At 41.3% G+C, this 18,091-nt stretch overlaps 1 long non-coding RNA gene across 1 annotated transcript in view; it reads right to left on the bottom strand.

Annotated features, from left to right (window-relative positions):
• Nucleotides 1-18,091, bottom strand: part of LOC115031281 (uncharacterized) — a 21,211-nt gene extending 3,120 nt beyond the window's left edge. Inside the window, exon 1 of the long non-coding RNA XR_003836880.2 lies at nucleotides 17,790-18,091. This is a non-coding gene — a long non-coding RNA (uncharacterized LOC115031281). The remainder of the gene's footprint in view (nucleotides 1-17,789) is intronic.

The raw sequence follows: 18,091 nt of genomic DNA, 5'->3' as shown, positions 1-18,091 counted from the left end.
TACAGCCCAGGGGTGGAGCACCTGCCTAGCATGCAGAAGCTCCGGATTCCAGCATGTGTACCACAGATGAATAAATACACAGACAGCTCTTTGAAATATCAGGTTCATTCTATGGATATTCTTTGGAAATTAAATATCTTAAAAGGCAAATAGTCATGTATATTATTAGTAAAAAGAAATCAATTTCAGCAGTACATATAAACCATACTATAAGAAGGCTCTGGGCTTGCAAAAGAGATTTCTATTATTTATAACATCCTATTCCAGTGTAATAACCTAAGTGTTAGTTGCCCATTAGGGAAAAAAAGTATGTGATTTATCTCAGTAAAGGTGCTGTGAGTATAGCAGAGTGTATGATCTCACAGCTTCAGAAATTATTCCCTGGGAACAAGATAGTAGACTGTACATAAAATGGCCCAAGTTTCAAGGGTACATTGTCAAAATCAGTTGCCTCCAAACTAATTATTTCTCTCTGAGAAATAATTAAATCTTTCCAGTACTTAGATTTCTTGGGGCAAGGGGGATCCTATTTTTCATAAGTCAGCTTGTATCTCTCACTCCAAAATGGTTCTTTTTGTTACACTGTTACTAAAGGACCTAAACTACATAAGAAGCAAGAAGGAAATCTTTGGGGGAGGGGGACATTTTTGGCTCACTATCTGGTTAAGCAGTCGTTTGCTGCGTTTTACCTGCACTCTATTGAACATCTCCATCTTGCCTGGGGTGTATTCACAAAGGACAATCTACTCAGACACATCAGCACCCAGCCCTGTGGTACTTCAGCCACAGGGAAAACAATACAAGAAACCTGAGAGAGAGAGAGAGAGAGAGAGAGAGAGAGAGAGAGAGAGAGAGAGAGAGAGAGAGAAAGAGAGAGAGAGAAAGAAAGAAAGAGAGAGAGTGTTCTTTGTCTTGTTACTTTCTATTGCTCTGATAAAACACCATGACTAAGGCAACTTCTAAAAGAAAGTTGGACTTATGTTTCCAATGAGAGACCAGGATGGCAAAGAAGTGGCAGCAGGAACAGAGGAGAGCTCATATCTTGATCTGCAAGCACAAGACAGAGAAAACTGAGAATAGCATGAGTCTTGGAAGCCCCAATGCCCACTCTCAGTGACACACCTCCTCCAACAAGGCTACACCTCCTTTTCCTTCCCTAACTGCAAATGGAAACCAAGTATCCAACTGTATGCGCCCATTGGGGCCATTCTCAACTTAAACTGGCGCAGCCTCATGTACTTTCTTACTCTTAAATAAAACAAACTCCTGAAAACCCTAGTCCTAAGGTTAAGGCTGAAGCCTATAAGTCTGATGCTTATACTTGTCAGAGAAAAATATGTAAAAAGATTTAAAAGATTTAAGGATCCTGATTGACTGTGACTTTAAAAATGTATTTATATGACTCTCATGGTGTGATAAACATAGCACTTCATTTCTGTGATCTTCCTAAGTCCCATCACCTGACTCTGGTCATGAGGGGGGAAAGTAAGATAAATGCAATAAAGAAGCATTCTACAAAAATTTTGACCATAGATCCTCAGAAACTGCCAACATCATCAAAGACAAGGAAAGTCAGAGCAGGAGAACTGGCTCAGGAGTTAAAAAGCACTGGCCATTCTTCCAAAAGACCTGCGTTCAGTTCCAGCATCCATCTGAACTCCAGTTCTAGAATATCTAGTACCCTCTTTTGGCCCCCTTCAGCGCTATATAAATGTGGTACACTTACATTCAGGCAAAACACCCAAAATAGACTTTTTTTTTCTTGAATTATAAAAATAAAAAAAAAAAAAAAGTTAAGTCAGAAACGGCCACAGCCAAGAGGAGGCAGAGGAGAGAGGACATCTAGATATGATGTGATGTCCTGGGAAGCTACAGTGTCAACTCCAGACTTCACTTAAGTGTGACATGTCAATGTTGATTCAGTAACTGTAACATGTGTAGCATGTGAAGATGGGGTGTAAAGTGTGACGACAGTCGGTGGCTCTGGGTGCCAGAACTCAGTTCTCAAGTTTTTCCATAAATCTGAAACTGTTCCGTAAAAGTCTACTACAAAAGTAAATGCAAACAATTTGAAAAACTATTTCTCTGATGGATATATATATATATATATATATATATATATATATATATATCCTGTGTGTGTGTATATATATGTATACACAGTAAGGAAGACAATGAAAAAGTTTACTTAAGTTCATTAATTAGTGATATACAAGTCAAAGCCACAGCAACCACTCCACATACACTCTAACAGCTAAAGTCAGAATGGCCATGATAAAAGTTGACAAGGGTATAGAGATATTGGAACATCACATATGATTAGTGGGGTTACAAAATTATATAGGTATTTTGCAAGGCAGTTTAGCATTTCCTTATTTAATGTAACTACGTAGAACCCAAAGAAACCTCGAAACAGAGCTGTAACAAATTAGTGGTTGCTAAAGACTGGACACAGCAGCATCGGGAGAATGTGATGAATATTCTTGGCTATCAACTTGACTACATCTATATTTTACTTAAATGCAAGTGGTTGGGCATACCATTGAGGGATTCTTTATTAATCAAACCTCGTGATTTACTTATAGATTTAATTATAATGTTTAATTCTGAAGAAATAGTTCTTCAGGATCCAGCATATACTGAAAACCAGCTAAGACATCCAGCCTTTCGAATTAAGCAACTACTGAATTCTTCCTTCCATTGGTAGACAACTGTTGTTGAATGGCACAGCTTGTAAGCCATTCTAATAAATCCCCTTTATGTAAAAAGATGATAGACAACAGACAGATAGATAATGGATAGGTTCTTTCTATAAGTTCTTTTCCTTTTACTTTTTTCTTTAATTTTCTTTACAGCATCCTTCTTAACTTTATAAATCACTGTATTGTCATCAAACTAACATGTTCACTGTAGTAACAGGGGTCATTTCTTTTCTCTATTAAAATTGTATTTATTAATTTTTTATATATAATGAGCACACTGTAGCTGTTTTCAGACACACCCGACGTGGGCATCAGATCCCATTACAGATGGCTGTGAGCCACCATGTGGTTGTTGGGAATTGAACTCAGGACCTCTGGAAGAGCAGTCAGTGCTCTTAACCACTGAGCCATCTCTCCAACCCCAACAGGAGTCATTGCTGAAACTCAAGCCAGCTATCCAAAGCTGGCTTTACTCCAATGTTTAAAGTTTTTCATTTCATCATTTCCATTAAAGGTGGATTATAGGATGTCTTAGTTAGGGTTTTACTGCTGTAAACAGACACCATGACCAAGGCGAGTCTTATAAAAAACAACATTTAATTGGGGCTGGCTTACAGGTTCAGAGGTTCAGTCCATTATCATCAAGGTGGGAGCATGGCAGTATCCAGGCAGGCATGGCGCAGGAGGAGCTGAGAGTTCTATGTCTTCATCCAAAGGCTGCTAGTGGAAGACTGACTTCCAGGCAACTAGGGTGAGGATCTTATGCCCACACCCACAGTGACACACCTATTCCAACAAGGCCACACCTTCAGATGGTGCCACTCCCTGGTCCAAGGAAATACAAACCATCACATTCCACTCCCTGGTCCCCATAGACTTGTTCAAAATCATGAGTCTATGGGGGCCATACTAACATAGCATAATGCAAAATGCATTTAGTCCAACTTTCAAAGTCCTCATAGTCTATAGCAGTCGCAACAATGTTAAAAGTCCAAAGTTTAATGTCTCTTCTGAGATTCATTCAACTTAATTAACTGTAACCCAAAGCAAGGCAGGAAACCAGCTGGGTCTTCAGTTCTATTTCATTGATCCACCTGTCTGTCACTGTACCAGTACCATGCAGTTTTTATCACAATTGCTCTGTAGTACAGCTTGAGGTCAGGGATGGTGATTCCACCAGAGGTTCTTTTATTGTTGAGAAGAGTTTTTGCTATCCTAGGTTTCTTTGTTATTCCAGATGGATTTGCAAATTGCCCTTTCTTTCTTCCTTCCTTCCTTCCTTCCTTCCTTTCTTCCTTCCTTCCTTCCTTCCTTCCTTCCTTTCTTTCTTTCTTTCTTTCTTTTTCTTTCTTCCTTCCTTCCTTTCTTTCTTTCTTTCTTTCTTTCTTTCTTTCTTTCTTTCTTTCTTTCTTTCTTTCTTTCTTTCTTTCTTTCTTTCTTTCTTTTTTTTTCTTGTCCAAGACAGGGTTTCTCTGTATAGCCCTGGCTGTCCTGGAACTCACTTTGTAGACCAGGCTGGCCTCGAACTCAGAAATCCACCTGCCTCTGCCTCCTGAGTGCTGGGATTAAAGGTGTGCACCACCACCCCCGGCCCTTTCTAACTCAGTGAAGAATTGAGTTGGAAGTTTGATGGGGATTGCATTGAATCTATAGATTGCTTTCGGCAAGAAGGCCATTTTTACTACATTAATCCTGCCAATCCATGAGCATGGGAGATCTTTCCATCTTCTGAGATCTTCTTTGATTTCTTTCTTCAGAGACTTGAAGTTCTTATCATACAGATTTTTTACTTGCTTAGTTAAAGTCACACCAATTCATTTTTATATACTATCATATCATCTGCAAATAGTGATATTTTGACTTTTTCCTTTCCAATTTGTATCCCTTTGATCTCCTTTTGTTGTCTAATTGTACTAGGACTTCAAGTACTATATTGAATAGGTAGGGAGAGAGTGGGCAGCCTTGTCTAGTCCCTAATTTTAGTGCTATTGCTTCACGTTTCTCTCCATTTAGTTTGATGTTGGCTACTGGTTTGCTGTATATTGCTTTTATTATGTTTAGGTATGGGTCTTGAATTCCTGATCTTTCCAAGACTTTTATCATGAAGCGGTGTTGGATTTTGGCAAATGGTTTCTCAGCATCTAATGTGATGATCATGTGGTTTTTGTCTTTGAGTTTGTTTATATAGTGGATTACACGTGATTTTTTAAATTTTATATTGGGCTGGAGAGATGGCTCAACAGTTAAGAGCACTGACTCCTTTTCCAGAGTCTTGAGTTCAATTCCCAGCAATCACATGGTGGCTCACAACCATCTGTAATGGGATCCCAAGTCCTCTTCTGGTGTGTCTTTAAAGAGCGACAGTGTACTTACATACATAAAATAAATAAATATTTTTTTAAAAAGTTTTATATTGATTCTTGTCAATATCATATTTAAAAGATGGTGAAAATGCCCCCCAAAAGTAATAGTTTATATGATTAAATTGTTTCTGTAGTAATGATAATTTATTGTTTGTGACCCCATTATATTTGAGCGTGATAAATAAATCTCCTGGTTTGTTTTCAATGCCTGCTCAGCAGAATGAAGCTCTCATTTTTAAACCCTAATACAGAACTACAATGACCCAGAGGTTTCTCTTATTTGATGTTAATAGAACAACTATATGAAAATCTTATTTGTTATAACACAATTTATGGTTTTACTGAAAGATGAGAAAAACAAATTTACAGAAACTACATAGTAATTTATGGACCCAAGAAGGTCATTATTTTATTACCCATTCAAATATCACCACCTCGGTGAAAGCCAAGGCATAAGCAAAGATGATGGAATTTAGAAACATTCAGTGTTTCTGCCAACTTTCACTCACATTTACAGCCAGCCTTGTATGTGGCTTCGCTCGTCTGGTTATGAGGACACTTTTATCCACAGTTCTCCCACAGCTGTCCTTGCCTTGATGCTTATCAAGGAGACAAGGGAACAACTCCCTGGCAAGGCTAATACAGTTCTCAAAGTATCAAGGTAACTCATAGAGACTCTACGCTCCTTGCCTCCTTACCCCATGCTTCTTTGTGGCCTACGCCCTTGGCCACCAGCTTTGGATTCCTCCCATCTCTTCCCACAAGAAGCCCTCTGCCTTTAACATTCAGTGTCTTATCATCATTTAAGGTGGCTGCCAGATTTCTAAACATAGCATTGCAGCAGGTCACTGAAAATCTCTTTCTCTTACCTTAAGCCTTGATAACAGTATTGTCTTCTAGAGGATGTTTAACTTGACCTTCAAAGGGCAATACTCATATGTGTGTGTATGTGTGTGTGTGTGTGTGTGTGTGTGTGTGTGTGTACACATATATATGTACTTGTTACTTTAAATTATACTTCCTCCCTCACCACTGTTGTTGCAGAATACTCATTATTTTCTTCCCTCTGGTGATCTTTTCAAATATGGCTGTAATTTCTTGCTGTCTGTCCCTTACACTTATTTTTTACATGACTATTAGACTCCTGAAAATAACAAGACAGCTAATAATATATTCTTCTCCACCATTTCTTACTCCCTTCCTACTTCCCTCTCTCTCCTCCCACCATTTCATCCCATGTCTTGTTTCCATCTGATACCACCTAATTGTGCATCAATTTCATCAGCCTGAAGTCACCTTGTCAACATCTTTATCAGCCACACACCCAGCCTTATGACATACAACCATGGTTAAATGGGGAAATACAAATGACCTGATCTACCCCAGATCCATCTGTGTTATGTCATACATGGCTAACCTGATAATCCTTTGGTCCAGACATGTTGAATAGGCATACGAATTGACAAAGACAACCAATTACTAAGCAAGGACATCACTCATTCCAACTCTATACCCAATGATGTTTTCCCACTATGCCCACTCTCTACACCTCCCTCCATCACTTGACTGGTTGTACCTCTTCATAAGCTGCCACTACAAATCATTTAAACAGCACACAGGGGAGAGTGGTAACATACAAATCTAGATTGCCTTTAATCAAGTCTGAGCCATTTTCTTGATTAATGATTGATGTATGGAGGTCCAGTCCACTCAGGACAGTGCCACCCCTGAGCAGGTGGGCCTGCGGTAGAAAAGAAAGCAAACTAAGCAAGCCATGAGAAGCCAGCAGCATTCCTCCATGGCCTCTACTTCAGCTCCTACCTCAGCTTCTCTCAAGAGATTGTAATCTGAGACACAAATAAGCCAAATAATTTTTTTCCTCTCCAAATTACCTTGGTTATAGTGCTTTATTACAATAACAGAAACCAAACAAAGACAAACTGTGCCTCCTAGTTTACATCTGAACATAACTGGATCCCTTCTATTTGAGTTTTGGGGTTTTGTAAGAATTGTTTGCTGGCCACTGTGTATCCCTTATCTACCTAACTCCTGCAAACAGCATAAGATCCACTTCCTCTCCAGGAGCCAACTCACGTCTTCCCCAGCTCTAGCCACAGCAACCCTTGATGTTCAAACACAGCTCAGAAATGTAGATCCTTAATAGACACCAGCATCCACTCCATCCAAATGTGCTTTGCTAAAATTGTTCTCAAAGTTTTGGCTTGTTCAGAGTAAGTTATATATTAGCAATTATATTGTGGACCTTTTCCTTAATGTCTTCAAGATAGATAAATAAATCATTAAAAGTAAGAAGAATAAAGTTTTTAAAATTCTGTTACTTATTCAGTCAGCCAATTAACTCACAAATGTTTGTTAATTATTCTCATACATTCAAGATTTATAAAGTTAGGACCCTGCACTTATAACTTATTCGGCAAATGCTTTTGAGCCCCTAATCTATTACATGCTGGAGAATTAAAAACAAAAAGCATTCTTAATTCTCAAAGCACTTAGTCTCCCTTAATAGAAAATCTACAGACATTCTGAATGAGAGCCATTTGCACGGGTCTCATATGGTCTTTGGGTGCCTATATAGTACAGGACCTGCACATGCCAACTTGGCACCTTGCCCAAATGAGTAACCAGCAGAGGGAAGTTGTCAGAGAGGCTCAGGAAGACCAGATACAAGACTGTCTATGGCAGACAATGAGAATCTGTATGTAGCTGTCAGAAGTAATAAAGATACGGATAGAAACAAGAGATGGACAAGATGGAGGATGAAAAGTTATGCAAGCTGAGAAATGACCCTGCACTGTCCACCAACTCAGGTGCATTAACATGAAGATGCGCTGAAATGCCTTTGTCATCACTGGAAGAGAAACAGCCAGGAGAACTCGAAGCCTCAGACATAGAGTTTGTACAACTTTTTTGGTTTTTTAGTCACAAAATTCAAGTGTGAACTGTAAAAAGGGGGGCAAAAAAAAAAAAAAAAAACAGAACACCACCACCAACAAACCTTGATTGTGATGCTGGGAAAAGGGCTCCCTGGGCAAAGTGCATGCCATGTGAGCATGAGGCCAGAAGGTCAGAGTCCCAGAGCCTCAAAAACCATGCATGGGACTGCAAGTCTTAGTACCAAAGAGGCAGAAACCAAAGGGATGCCTCGTGGTCAATGGCTAGTCAGACTGGTCAGTCATTGAGCTCCAGGTTCAGTGAGAGATTCTATCTCAAAAAACAAGGCGGAGAGCAATGGAAGAAGGCACCGAACTTCAACCTGAAGCATGCAGATGTGCCTACACATGTGTCTACACTACCTACCCAAAACCTGAAGCATGCAGATGTGCCTACACACACGTGCACACATTACCCTCCACACACAGTAAAATAAAATGATCTGAGTTTTCTACTTCTTCCCACAAACACTGATTTTTCACCCCAACCCTGTACTCCTAGTGAAAGATGTCTGCACGGTAGCTTTCATATTCAGACACTGCCTCTTTGAATATTTAACCATCAAAACTGACTTAAAGTTTCACAAGAGCACATCTTGTTCTGAACTGGCTGTACCCAAAAATGAAAAAAAAAAAGTCACAAAGAACATCACACAGGCTGGCATTGTTGCCAGAAAAGCACATCTGCCAAATTTGTTCTCGTCAAACCCAAGTCCTGGCCACTAGAACAGCATTTAAAAAGGAGATAAACAGGAGAGGAGAAAAAAAGAAAAACATGATCAAACAGGGACTTGGGCAAGCATGTCTCCCTACAGGAAACAGCGGGACCTGGGATGACGGGACCTGGGGAGATCAGAGCAAGTTCTGGTATTTTAAAGGGGACCTAGAACCCTAGTATTTATTTATACAGGTTAGGCTTTTTTCTTCCATTTCTGCTATGAACTTATATATAAATACAATGTGTGTATTTATATATACATATTGCTTTCCATTTTTAATATTCCAAACAGATAAAAATGTGTTCTTTTCACCACATAATCGTACAGTATCCGATTTTAAAATATCTTTAAATTTTTCTCAGAGTCTGGGGACTAGGGAGATAGCTCATCTGAGGAGATTCCCTGGTTAAGTATGAGTTCAGTAATGTGGGAATGAACCCGTGTTCAGTCTCCATAACCCACATAAAACCCCAGCTGTAATGAGGCATACTTATAATCGCAGCATTGGAGGCTGGGGGCCTGGGGACAGGCGAATCTCAAGTATGAATCTTGGGTTTGCTGGGCACACAAACGTTAACTTTTACTTTGTTCTTTTCTATCTATGAAGAAAGTCATTTGAAGTACTCTGGCCCCAGTTTCAGCCCGTAAAGAATGTTGCTCTGGGGACACAGAATAAGAATTCACCTCTTGTCACAGTGCCAACCTGCTTATAAGAAGAGTCTTGCAGAGATTACAAGACATAGAAGTTTGGGAACCATGATCATGGTACAAAACCTCCAGTTTCCAACAACAACAAAAGCACATGGCAAGTATAACTTAAAGGCTACATAGCATCAGGAAGTTGCTAGAAGATCCACTTTGTCCTCAATCACACAAATATTAAAACCTCTGGTCATTTAGCAATATTTAGTAAGCAGCCACTGTGTAGGAGCAACTATAGAGGAGTTTCGATCTATACTAAGGCTTATGGTAGCTACTGGTGCTTGAAGCATTATAAAGCCTTGGTTTCAGGGACTAGAGAAAAGACACACAGCCTGCTCAGTTCATAGCGCCCACTGAGGTAGCTCACAACCACTTGTAACTTCAGCTGCAGGAAATCTAATATCCTTTCCTGGTCTCCAATGCACCTGCAGTAAATAAGGTGTGCATGCTAGCACATGTGCATGTATACACACACACACGACACTTTAAAATAAAATAACCTACTTATATCAGGTTTTCAGGTTTTCTTTGGCTGGCACTGCCTTTGTACTAACTCCCAGGGGGTCTACAACAGGTCTGTGCCAAAGGTGAGGACCCTTCCCAACTCTTTGTTTTGTTTTGTTTTGTTGCTACTCAAATAAGAGGTAAGAAATACAAACTAAGGAAGTCCCAAATAACAAGGCCACCAAAATGATCCAGGAATAACTCACTTAATCTAATGTCTCTATGCAGTTTTCCAGAAAGCCCTCCCTTCCATTTCTCTGTAAGAGAGAGGGTTCAATATAATTCAAATCCACTTTTCACACATACTACAGCCTAATCTCCCAAGAGGCAAGAGGTTTCACAGCTAAGAAGGTAAGAACAGAAACTTCAGGCTTATAATCCTAGGACTGATTTTGATCCAACAAACTAAGTCCTCTGAGAGAACACTCAGGAGAATGTATTTTGGACAGTCTCTTAAAAAAAACGCTTCTAGTACAAGTTGGGCCTGGTCCAGAGACCAATCCTGCAGATCCTAAGATGGACTAAAGGGATGAGGTGTTGGGCTATGATGAGACTAAGTAGCATTCGAGGCCTCTCTGACTCTTAGACCATGCTTATTAACTCTCAGAGGCACATGAGGTCAGAACCAGCCTGAATGAGCGAGATGTAGAAAAAGTCAGTTTTATTAACTCAGCAAGGGACCCGGCTTACCAAACCACAGGCGGAGAAGCCTCCGTATTAGAACTTCAGGCACTTAGGAGGTCACTGTCAATTGTGGGCAGCGGGCAGAGTGGAAAGAATCTGCTCCAGGGCATGGAACTGATTAACAGGGCATCACTTCTGCAAACTGGAGTCATTTTCAGCCAAGAGTGAACCAAGCTGCATATCCCAGGCTACTATTTCAGCCACAAAACGCTGAGAAGACTGTACGCTCGACCACAAGAAGACCTGGGCTTGATTTCCTCACCACCACCACTGTCCAGCCCTAAGACAGCTATTCCTGAACCCTGCAGTAGAATTTCCCCTCTGCTGAGCTCAGCTGGCTCTTCTCAGACTCAAAGTAGGATAAAGTACAGCAGAGTCCCTGTGTCGGGGCATATAACATGGGTACACCCTTTCCTGTGCTGTCAACTGCTACACAGGGCTAGCGATATCCATCACTATTAAGATAATTGTGTGTTTTAATATACCATATGGACTCCAGGAATGTGTCCTACCAACATATTGCCACAAATTGCCAAAGATAAATAAGAAAGAACTGGTCTGCTGAAACACTTTTTTAACAATGAAGATTTAAAAAAAAAAAAAAACCCAGATACTTAGGGTAAAGGAATGTTTAAGTCAAATCAATTGTTTTAAAATGAACTATACCTAGGCTTGAGAGATGACTCGGAGGTTAAAAACTGCTGTTTCAGAGAGCCGGAGTTTGCTTCCTAACACCCAGGACGAGTGAATCAAACCACCTCTAGGGGATCTAACACCATAGAAGGTCCCTGCATTCACATATTCACACAGACACACACACGTACACAGAGAGACATATAGACAGACACACACACACTCATAATTTAAAGCAACAATAATCATCTAGGGGTTGGAGAGATGGCCCAATGGTTTAAGAAGAGCAGAGGATTCAGGTCTGATTACCAGCAATCACATGGCAGCTGTGAATCACCTGTAACTCTAGTTCCAGAGAATGCCACCCATCCTTCGTGGCCTCTGAGAGCACATATACTCACATGCACATATACACAGACACAAGCATATACAGAGACACAAGCATATACACCAACACAAGCATATACACCAACACAAGCATATACACATAATTTAAAAATGAAATATTTTAAAAGGTGCACTTTAAAATGTTAAGAAGGAGGGGTTGGAGAGATGGTTCAGTGAATAAGGAGCACTGTCCCCTCTTCCAGAAGACTGGGGTCCAATTCCCAGAATTACATGGCAGTTCACAAGTGTCTGCAACTCCAGTTGCAGAGATCTACTAACCATCCCCACACAAACATACATACAGACAAACCACCAATGCATCTTAAATAAATAAATAAATAAATAAAAATCTTAAGTAAACTTAAAGGTGAGCCATCCCCACAGCAACACACAGGAACTTCACAGGGTGTATAAGATATAGTATTATCTATAGATTCTTTTTCTTTCAGTGCTGGGTATCAAACTCTCACACCATCACAAATGTTAAGCCGGTATTTATTCACCAAATTATATAACCCAGCTCCACCTTGTTTTATAAAAGCAAGGTTTTATACAATACACATCATTTCTATGTGTGAGCACAGACATAATTGTGTGTATCAGCTGATTCTGTACATACTAGCATACATATGTAGTACTGTTTATAAAGGCATAGAATAACCTGGAAAGAGACTATTGACAATGATAACCTACTGCCATGGGTTTGAAAGATCAGAACTTACAGAATAAAAGAGAAGCACCAGATAGAGAGCGGGGGTGGCGGGGAGCAACATTTTATGTTGTGTTGTTTGTTTGTAAAAGTCTCTCTACATAGCTAAGGCCAAGGCCAGCCTCAAATCAACAGTCCCCCTGCCTCAACCTCTACTTACTCCTTTGAGTTGCTAGTTTTACCCCAGGTATTCATTACATATGATACATTTTTAAAATACAGATTTTTCTGGGGGAAACTTGATAGCTATTAATAATACTTTTTAAAGATTATAATATAATCACATTATTTCTCTCCTTTTCTCCCTCCCATATTCCTCTACTTGTTCTCTTTCAAATACATAGCCTCTGTTTTTCATTAATTGTTGTTCCCTGCATATATGCATATACGTTTATTTCCCTAAATATAACCTGCTCAGTCTCTATAATGCTACTTGTATGTATGTTTTCAGGGACCTTTGGTATTGGATAAGCAGTTGGTGTGCTCTTCTCTGGGGAAGAGCATTTCTCCCGCTCTCAGCATTCCAATATTCTTCCTGTAGAGCTGAGGCCCCATGGGCTTTCCCCCGTGCACTTTGGAATGTCTGTTGCTCACCTCACGTTACTATGCAGTCATGCTGGTGAGACTTTATGGGTGTAGCTTCTGACATGGGAAGACACAGTTTCCCAGCAAATCCTCTACTCTTCGATCTATTGTGACCCTTCTGCTCCGTCTCCTGCCATGTTCTCTGAGCCTTAGGTTTGGGGATATTCAGTAAATTCAGACTCTGAGACTAGGCTCCCCAGCTCTGCATTTTGACTGGTCGTGGTTCTCCGTAATGGTATCCACCCACTGCAAAGACAAGTTCTTTAATAAGGGATGATAGAAGATAATTCTTAAGAAAAATAATGTTTCCAAAAATCCAATTGAAAAGATGAGGAATCATTTCAAAGCTCTCTTTCTGCCTATTCTTTACAAAGCTAGCAGCTGGAGCAGGAGAGAGGATAGCTCAGCAGACAAGAGCACTGGCTGTTCCAGAAGTGGACCCAGGTCTGGTTCCCAGAATCCAAGGGATCTGACCTTGGTGGGCACCAGACACACTGGTGATGTACACACACCCATGTAGGCAAGACACTCACACACATAAACCACAAACAAATAAACAAATAAAAACAAACACCTGAACACTGACTCAAGAGAAGATGTACCCCATCTCGCTTAGCTTCTTCCTCTTAGCAACCCTAAATCCACAGCACCCCTAAATGAAAGGTTCTTCAAATTTGCAGATGATTTATTCAAAAACGGTAAGAAAACAATAAAATGAGTAACTACAAAGCCCATCTGGCCACTAGAGGGAGAACGTTACACATAAAAGTACTTTTGGCAGCCACCTTACAGCCGAAATGTGGCCACAGGAGGAGGTGCAAATGTTACCACCCACAAACACTGCTAAAAGCTCAGAGACCACAAACAATGGCCACTGGGTTCCAGTCTTTGCCTTCCCTTATATGTCCCGAAGCGAAGGCCTTCGCTAATACGATTATACACGTGATTGTGACTGCCCTGATGGTGGCTTTCTACCACTACCACTCAACTCTTTACAACTGTTCTGGAACAGAGGCAAAGGGCAGCTGGAAGCTGCCCCCAAACTATTTCTTAAGGAACAATGTTCCATTTTGAGCCCAGCAGCGAAGGTAAGAGAATAGGAAAGGTCAGCCTTGTTTCACAAAGACCAGGCGACTGAACTGTACACTTTTGCAGACTTTGAATGAGCACAGTGAATACACTTTTCCCCTTGCTCTTCAGAATGGATCTCAGCCCCTTCTATCAGCTTCACTCAGTTCACGCACTTGAACACAAATGAGCTGACGATGTATGCTGTGGTTGCCATTATTTCCAGCAAGATGACTTCTTTCCCATATACCCACCCTTCTACTTCACCTCTAAGACAAATTCTTTCTTTCTTTCTTTCTTTCTTTCTTCCTTCCTTCCTTCCTTCCTTCCTTCCTTCCTTCCTTCCTTCCTTTCTTTCTTTCTTTCTTTCTTTCTTTCTTTCTTTCTTTCTCTTTCTTTCTCTCTCTCTCTTTCTTTCTTCTTTGTTTGTTTGTTTGTTTTTTGAGACAGGATTTTTCTGTGTAGCCCTGGCTGTCCTGGAACTCACTCTGTAAACCAGGTTGGCCTCCAGCTCAGAAATCTGCCTGCCTCTGCCTCCCAAGTGCTGGGACTAAAAGCATGCACCACCACTGCCTGGGTGACAAATTCTTTCTTGAGAGTCATCTAATTATTTGTAAAAATAAGTGGTACATTTGGCAGGGAGGGGGAAGATGGGCTCAAAGTGTGTCTTTCCAAAAATGTGTGTCTCAACCTCCAATGTCTCATTAACTCACTGGAGGAACTGAGATGTGGCAAAGCAGAGACATTCCAAGTTGGGACTGGATTTAAGGCAAGTCAAGGGTCTATGCGTACATCACACTATACGACCTTAACAGCCCAGCCCGGGTTCTATGTCATCTATACGTACTTTCACTTGCTTTTCAAGCCGTAAATGCTTGTGAACTCAGTGAACTCAGTCAAAGCCATAGATCTAACAAGCAGTGGGACCAGATTTTAAATCATTGAATTCCACAGCCTGAAGCTCATGTTCTCAGCCACCTCCCACCTGCCTGTTTCTCCCTATGGACCTTTTGCTCAGCCTCATAATTTCTCAGACTCCATCCATGTTTCCTGTCACCAAAGGCACAATAAAGTCAAATATCCAATACCATAGCAGCAACAAAAACAGTAAGTCCTGATCCTACCTCATCCCACAGCTGCCCCAGGGCACCTTGCAGACACTTAAGAGTCCTAGTTTCCTATATGCCCACTGGGAATAATGACCCAAAACAACTAGTTCCTCCCACCACTGTGCTCCAGATCAAACTAGATCATGGGCATTAAGCACTCCTGAGCACCTAGGAGGTGCCTGAAATTGCTAGCTGCGAAGTGGAGTAATCACAAGCCATAGCATCAAGAAGTCAAACCTCAGCAGGGAAGAGCGAAGTGGGTGCTTCAGACAGCAAGAGCCTGGCCCTTCTCACTGACTTTGTAATACAGCCATCTCCTAAAGAGAAGACATTAAGGACACAGAGGGTCCCAGACCATTGTCCCCTCGAGTGAAGGCTTCCATGTGGAACACTTGTGGAAGTCTGACATTAGACTGATTCCAGCTATGAGACTTGTCCATACACCAGATGATGATGTTTCAAAGGCTATGTGGAAGATGTGACGTGCCATGGCAGTTTCTTGGAAGGTCATTTAAGCTGTTCTTAGAGTAATTTGTGCTCAGTTCTTGCTGGGCTGTCTTCAGAGGGGTTGGAGAAGGGTGGGTCATGTTCTTCAAAGACAAAGACAGGTAGTTACTGTGGGACCTTGCTTCTCTCCTAGAGAAGTCACTCTCAAAATTCTCACTCCTAGAAATGACAGAGAACTCAAAAGAAGCTATATACCATGAAGTCTCTCGAAAATTCTACAGTACACTCGTGTGATACTAGGAATGAAGAAGAAGGAGGAGGAGGAAGAAGAGGAAGAGGAGGAGGAGAAGACGACTACTACAGTAGTAGTAGTAGTAGTAGTAGCAGTAGTAGTTAATAATGTTGAAAATACTGCTGACTCACTGACCCTGAAGATGCTGGAGAAGCTCAGAGCCCCAAACCATAACACATGAACTGCTGAGCTAGGAAAGCCCTGTACCCTGTGAGTCCTTTCTCCCAAACCCTAATTGTTCCCTTGAACAACCTCTTAACCTTTAAATGTGGGAGCTGATGAAGTGAGAACGGAGATCCTGGACCTGTAATCACAGCAAAAAGGATACATTTAAATCATAAATCATGAGGCTGAACTAAACCAAACTCAAATCAGCTCAGAGAACAGTTCACCGGCTGGCCAAGATCTCACCAACTAAGACGCTGCCCCCGCTTTCCTGCTCTTTGCTAAATTGCTATGCTCATAAGTAACTTCTCCTTTAATTGAGATGCTGGGGATCAAACTAAGGGCCTTGGACATGCCCGGTAAGCATTCCGCCAGGGAATTACAAGGCCAGCCCCACGGGAGGCACTTTCATTGGGAGGCGGGTTAAAGAGGATGAGCTTCGGAATTACAGACAACGGCAAAGACCAGATCCAACTTTCCTTTTGTATAGACACTTTGTGCAGCAGACACACCATGGAGCAGAGGAGGGAATTTGCCAAGTCAGGGATCTGGAATATAACTTGTTAATTAATAGGCATCTGAGTAACACGTTCATGTAGCCTAGGCCAGTTTGCTCTTTGTTTATAGATGTAACTATAGCTGACCAGTCCTACCTGACTGTACCTATCTCTTTCTTTGCTTTGTCTTTTTTTTTTTTTTTTTGGTTTTTTTCGAGACAGGGTTTCTCTGTGTAGTCCTGGCTGTCCTGGCACTCACTTTGTAGACCAGGCTGGCCTCGAACTCAGAAATCCGCCTGCCTCTGCCTCCCGAGTGCTGGGATTAAAGGCGTGCGCCACCACGCCCGGCTGCTTTGTCTTTTTTTTTTTTTAAGATTTATGTATTTATTATATGTAAGTACACTGTAGCTGTCTTCAGGCACTTTTTCTGCTCGCTCTGGCCCCTCTCCCTCCTGTCCTGCTCTGGTCCTGCTCGGGCCCAAAGATTCATTCATTCATTACATGTAAGTACATTGTAGCTGTCTTCAGAAACCCAGAAGAGGGCATCAGATTTTATTATGGAAGTTTGTGAGCCACCATGTGGTTGCTGGGATTTGAACTCAGGACCTTCAGAAGAGCAGTCAGTGCTCTTAACTACTGAGCCATCTCTCCAGCAGTCTGCTTTGTTTTTTAATGTGGTGTGTGTGTGTGTGTGTGTGTGTGTGTGTGTGTGTGTGTACATGTATGTGTATACATACACAGCATACCTGTGGAAGTCAGAGCACACTTAGCAGGAGTCAGTTCCCTTCGTCCACAATATGGATCCCAGGTATCACATTTGGGTCATCACACTTAGCAGCAAGTGACCTAACTTACTGAGCCCCTACTCTGCTTTTAATATCAGATTCACAGCAGAAATGAGGACCTAGAAAACCATGAAGTACACCACGCTAAACACTGGAACTTGGCATTCTCTCCTTGGTCCATAATCCCCATAGGTGGGCATTATCACTAAATATATTTTACCTTGAGGAACAATGTTACCTGCCTAATGGTGGCTCGGAAGTGGACAGGAACAGAGGGACATATCCACAATGGCCTCCTTCAACATGATGCTGAAGACAATTACTAAAGGAAGAGATTCAAGACGCATTTTTCCGTGACACTTAAAGAAAGATAAGATTTTATTTGGCAAGTGCATAAAGGAAAAAGACTTGTAGCCTTTGAGAAAGCAAGCAACAAGCATGGACAGAATGCAGGCCAACCTTTATCAGCACATGAGGACAGCCTCACCTTTTTTCCTCTGGCAGCCGCTAGCTGATTTCATTTTCCTCCTAGGCTGAGTCTGAGCTTCGAATAGCACTTTAGTGAGGTGCCAAACCGACATGCTAGAAGTCACTCTGATAGCTTCCATTCCCCTCAGCAGATAAAGCACAGAGTTTGTCAAACAGGACCTAGATTCAGGCCAGGAGAGCCATTTTATCTCACCTTCAATTATTCTGAAATTCCAAAGACCCGATGAACCAGCCTTCTTGTGATGAAGGCTTTGGGGTCAATGACCATTTGGGGACAGGTCAGAATCTGAAGCTGGCCAT

Source organism: Mus caroli, unplaced genomic scaffold (genome assembly GCF_978045245.1).
Source record: "Mus caroli unplaced genomic scaffold, Mus_caroli_1 scaffold_7, whole genome shotgun sequence".
In the NCBI taxonomy this organism is placed as follows: domain Eukaryota; kingdom Metazoa; phylum Chordata; class Mammalia; order Rodentia; family Muridae; genus Mus; species Mus caroli.
The sequence above is the reverse complement of the archived record's forward strand: the minus strand, read 5'-3'. Positions and strand labels throughout refer to the sequence as shown.